Genomic DNA, 5,942 nt, shown 5'->3' on the forward strand with positions numbered 1-5,942 from the left:
AGCCTTGTACACCCCATCATTACTATCTAAACACAACAGAATTCTTACAGGAGAGAAACCCTTCAAGTGTGAAGTGTGTGGCAAGGCTTTCAAACATCTATCAGTCCTGTCTGTTCACAAGAAAGAACCCTACAAGTGGAAAGTGTGTGGCAAAGCTTGCAGTAGTCCATCGGGACTATCTCCACACAGAGGATTCATGAGGGAGAGAAACCCTACAGGTGTGACGTATGTGACAAGGCCTTCAGTTTTACATCACGACTTTCTGTCCACAAGAGAATCCATACAGGAGAGAAACCCTACTCATGCCAGAAAAAAAAAACCCTCCCAGAGTGAACCTATAACAACACCGAAGAAGTAAGTAAAGGCCTTACCACAAAGTAAGTCCGGGGCAAATGAGTTTGATGCTAAATTATACCAAACTTTCAACAGAGATCTAATAAAAACAGTAACATTACTTCTCAAAGTCTTCCATTAAATAGAAAGGGCACTGTGAAATGCATTCTAAAGAGTCTATCCATCTAAGAGTATACAACCAAACATGAGAAAATAAAATAGAAGAGGAAGTAAAATCTTCCATATCAGAGTTGGGCATGGCAACCCAACAGTGGCAAATTGACCCCAAAAGCAGACACAAGAATAAGAGACCCACTTGGTAACATTGTCAGGAGTCCCATAAGAAACATAGTTAATAACTCCAATATATAGAGTATCTGTCACAGACCCATATACTCTGTGCTGACTGCTTCAGTCTCTGTGAGTTCAGATGCATTGTTTAGTTGAGTCAGAGGGCCAAGTTCTGCTGGTATTCTACATCCCGTCTGAATATTATAATGTTTCAAACCTCTTCTGTGTGTTTTCTAGCTCTGAGGGGAGAGATTAGATGGAGATCTCTACTTTAGACTCTCTCCACATGTCTGTCTGTGGATCTCTGGATCTGCTCCCATCTGCTTTGGGAGGAATTCTCTCTGATGACGTCTTGATAAGGCACTGAACTATGAGTAGAGCAGGATATGATTAGGAACCATTTTATTGATTTTTTTACACCAGTTTTATTTAGTTTTACTCTAGGTCTCTGATCTCACTAGTCTCTGGGTTGTGATTACCCAAGCAGTGTTGGGTACGGGTTCTTGCTCTTGGAGTAGGCCTTACTTAAGTCAAATCAGACTCGGTTGCCTACTTCCACAGCTTCTGGGCCATCATTGCCACAGTATATGTTTCAGGCATGATAGATTGTATGAATAGTCTGGTGATGAGAACATGCTGTGTAAGTTCTAAAGTCTTACCCACAATCTTTACACTTGTACGGTTTCTCTCAAGAATGAATTGTTTGATGTTCCTGAAGTTTTATGGTATAGATAAAGAGGTTTCCACATTCTTGACATTTGTGAGGTTTCTTCCAGTGTAAGTTAATGTGTGTTGACTTAGGCATGACGTGTTATATAAGGGGTTTTCACATTCTTCACACTTATAGAATGCGGAAATCCACATTTCCAGAATGGATTATGAAATGAGCAGAAAGAATCCATGACATTTTAACCATCTTGCCACGTGTTTCATATTTGTAGGGTTTCTCTCTTATATGAATGCTCTTGTGTTCTGAAAAAAAAATGGAAAGTGCCACATACTTCTCAGTTTTAGGGTTTCTTTCCAATATGACTGCTCATGTGAATATGGAGTCCTGATGAACAACTGAAGGGCTTGCCACATATTTAACACATATATGATTTCTCTTGTCTCTAGAGAGTGCTAATGGAGTACTGAAATCTTGCCACATACTTCACACACGTAGGGTTTCTCTCCTGTATGAAGGCACATATGCTTAGAAAGTCGTGATGGAATCATAAAGGCCTGGCCACATATTTCTCATTTGTAGGGTTATTCTTTTGTATGACTCTTATTGTGTACAGGAAGTTGTGAGGGAACATAGAAAGCTTTTCCACACATTGACACTTGCAGGATCTCTCTCCTGTATGAATCCTCTAGTGTACAGAAACTGGTGATGGAACATAGAAGCCCTTGCCACAAACGTGGCACTTGTAGGGTTTCTCTCATGTATGAATTTTCTTGTGTGCAGATAATACTGATGAACTTTTGAAGGATTTGCCACATACTTCACATGTGTAGGGTTTTTCTCCTGTATGAATCCTCTTGTGGACAGAAAGGGCTGACGAACTGCTGTAGGCTTTGTCACATACAGTACACTGGTAGGGTTTCTCTCCTGTATGAATCCTCTTCTGTTCAGAAAGTTGTGATGGAAAACAGAAGGCCTTCCCACATAGTTCACATTTGTGGGGCTTCTGTCCTGTATGAACTCTTTTGTGTTTTGAAAGTAATAATAGAGATTGGAAGGCCTTGCCACATACTTCAAACACGTAGGGTTTCTCTCCTGTATGAATCCTCTTGTGTAGAGAAAGTCGTGATGAAAAACAGAACATCTTGCCACATACTTCACACTTGAAGGGTTTCTGTCCTGTATGAATCTTCTTGTGTTGAAAAAGCCCTGATGAACTACTGTAGACTCTATCGCATACTTCACACTGGTAGGGTTTCTCTGTATGAATCCTCTTGTGTACAGAAAGTTGTGATGGAATATAGAAGGCCTTCCCACACACTTCACACTTGTATCCTTTCTCTCCTGTATGAATTTTCCTGTGTACAGAAAATGCGGATGGACTTCTGAATGCTTTGCCACATACTTCACAACTGTAGGGATTCTCTTGTGCGTGGATTTTCTTGTGGACAGAAACTGCTGATGAAGTTCTGAAAGCTTTGCCACATATGTCACAATTGACAGGCTTCTCTCCGGTGTGAATTCTCATGTGTTCATAAAGTAACGATGGAATACGGAAGGCCTTGCCACATTCTTCGCACTTATATGGCTTCATTCTTAAATTAATTTTTTGGTATCTAATAGGTTGTGAGTTCTAAGGAAGGGGTATGCCAAATTCTTTGCCTGCATAGTAGTTGTTTCCTGGTGAGTAAAGGTTGGGAAATGAATGAATAATAAGCAAATTTATTTAAATTTATATTCAGTTTTAAGAAGAAACATTGACTCATACCTGCATTTGCATTTTGAATAATGTTACATTCAAATTTCTATAGCAGTATTTTATTTAGCCAAATTAAAATCATCCTGATAGGAAAAATTATATAACTTGCAATAACAATAAAAGCCTAGCTCAGCACAGCATCTCCAGGTCAACTTCTCCCGCCTCCCCTATAAGCAGCCCAAGTCAGCAACCTCCACGCCGGACCCGCCACCTTGCACAGTCCCTCAGATCTGCAGGACGGCGCTAAACCCTGCACCAACCTCCATGTCAGAGATCCAAGTCCAGCGCTGAGCAGGACACTCACCTAACTTTGGGAAGAAGCTAAATTTGAAGACTGAACATGGAGGTTCTGGATCCACAGCCCTTTCCTGTGCTGTCATTGTGATCCAGACTACATTTCCCATGAGCCAGCGTGAAAGACTTCTTGGAGCCCACTGAAGGTGTTTTGTACAATGCCTGGGCTCCTGCCCTACTGCTTGCTGGTGAAGAAGGAAATGGGCTTGAGCAAGAGGACAACAGGGCGTCAGGTTGTTACAGTCATGTGATCTGAGCACCCGGTGTTAGCCTGTGAGTATGGACAGGGTGGACTAGTTTCAGGTAAGGGCTATAACACTTGACTATAAGGAAGATGGTTTTGGTTTAATACCCAATAATACAAAGAAATAAGTAATCCCTTTTCTCATTTGCTGACACTGACATTTGGCATGTGAACACTGAATCCATGCAGTAAATGAGGGCATGGGCCAGGGCCACGGAGATGTTTAAAATCATCGAACAAAGTAAAAACTACAAATCTCTGACGTTTACTTGCAATGAACTTTCAGAATCCTTCTGAAGAACTTTTTGCACATCCCTTGTCCATGCTTTATCCCATTAATTTGTGACAAATATAAATTTTGTGTCACACCTACCACAGCAATCTAACCTACTTCTCCCTGTCTTTCCGGAGCACATTCTTTCCTCCTCTGCTCTGCACCTCCCCCAGGAGGAGGGACAGGGCTCCTGGGATCACACTGAAGAGTGTACTGCACTATTCCAAGGTGCACTATAGAATTTCCCTCTGCAATAGGTTTAGAATTCCTTATCGATTATCCCCTCTCTCTTTTGATACTCACATCATCAGAATATACGATTTGAATATCAATGGTATCTGCCTTTAGCTTTCTTCGTTTTTGAAGCAGAACCGTGAGCTGCTTATTACTTGAGTCCACAGTGGTCTTCAGATAACTTAGGTGGATACCTTCATTTTCCTGAAAACACAAAAACAAACCCTTTCCCATCTTAATTTTAGAGAAGTTCCATTTTGGCAAGTTATATCTAATCAATGAACAGCTTTTTGTTAGTTTCATACATTTGTTTAGATTAAATGACCATGTTATTTGAAGAACTATCATCTCTTCTAATTAAGAGGTATCTATTGTTCAATTGTGATGGTACCATAGCTTTTCTTCTCTTTGGAAAAAGAAAAGAAAAAGCTCTTCCCAAATGTAACACATGTCCTGGTGTCCATTCTGAGGTCATCACATCCTTAAAGTATACCAGCTAATTTAATTCCATGGTTTTTCATATTGTCCTATGTGTCTCCACATTGTTCCTTTGTCATTAGCACTTAGAAAATTCAAAGTTAATAAAGCATCAAGCAATCTTGTTCTAATGGGGCAAGCAGGCCTGCTTTTCGTCCTGCACGGCTAACTTTACACCTGAAATAACAACACACAAATTGTATTCATTTAAATACTGCCATTAGTTTCAGCCTCTTTTTGTGTAATGCTCACATCTTAATTAACCCATTTCTATTAATGTGTATAGCACCATGAAGTGGTGGCTTACCGGGAAAGATTCAACATGTCTGACCTGTTGGATGGATCCATGGCGTCTGACCTCACTTCCCTTCTTCCCAGCATTCTGTTCTGTCCACTCCACCTATCTAAATCCTGTTCTATCAAAAAGCCAAGGCAGGCCAGGTGCTGGTGGCGCATGCCTTTAATCCCAGCACTAGGGAGGCAGAGGCAGGTGGATCTCTGTGAGTCCGAGACCTGGTCTACAAGCGCTAGTTCCAGGACAGGCTCCAAAACCACAGAGAAACCCTGTCTCGAAAAAACCAAAAAAAAAAAAAAAGCCAAGGCAGTTTCTTTTTTAACCAATGAAAGTTACAAATAGACAGATGACCCTCATCCATCACAATCTAATTATGGGGGCCTTTGTTTAATGTCTCTTTCTCTTTATTTAACATATCCTTCAATAAAAATAATAATTAGAGGGGCTGGAGAGATGGCTCAGAGGTTAAGAGCACTGATTGCTCTTCCAGAGGTCCTGAGTTCAATTCCCAGCAACCACATGGTGGCTCACAACCATCTATAATGAGATCTGGTGCCCTCTTCTGGCATACAAACATACATGGAAGGAATGTTGTATACATAATAAATAAATAAATCTTTAAAAAAATAATAATAATTAGAATCTCCTCTTTGTATTTTTTTTCAGGAGCAATTTTTAATCCCAAACAAGGCAAAATTTTCTTTACCTTTTGAAACATTGCAAAGTATATAGATTTTGATCAGCTAAGAAAATGTTATCCATATAAAGTTAAACTATAGAATCAGGAACTGCTTATGCATCATTTCTAATGGCTGACTTATAAAATATTTGAACAGGGTGGGTCTATTTAATATTTCCTGTGGGAGACCATTTCATTGATATCTCTTAACGGTACGAATTATTAAAAGTAGGCATGATTGCAGGGAGCCAGACAGGATCGCCATTGCAAGATGGCACCACATCCTGTCTTGCCGGTTATACTCCATATTTGGCAATGCCTTTGAGAACTACCTGTCCCCCACCTCCCGCATGCGCGATGAATGGGAGTCCCTGGGCCTATCTCGATGCAGTCTG

The 5,942-nt window shown here is 40.5% G+C and overlaps 1 protein-coding gene and 1 pseudogene across 1 annotated transcript in view; one reads left to right on the top strand and one right to left on the bottom strand.

Annotated features, from left to right (window-relative positions):
* The window catches only part of LOC106143735 (zinc finger protein 728-like), a 42,596-nt gene that overhangs the window by 17,891 nt on the left and 18,763 nt on the right, over positions 1 to 5,942 (top strand). The gene's annotated exons all lie outside the window — the stretch shown is intronic.
* Positions 11 to 2,919, bottom strand: LOC101997560 (annotated as a pseudogene).

Source organism: Microtus ochrogaster, chromosome 19, assembly GCF_000317375.1.
Source record: "Microtus ochrogaster isolate Prairie Vole_2 chromosome 19, MicOch1.0, whole genome shotgun sequence".
In the NCBI taxonomy this organism is placed as follows: domain Eukaryota; kingdom Metazoa; phylum Chordata; class Mammalia; order Rodentia; family Cricetidae; genus Microtus; species Microtus ochrogaster.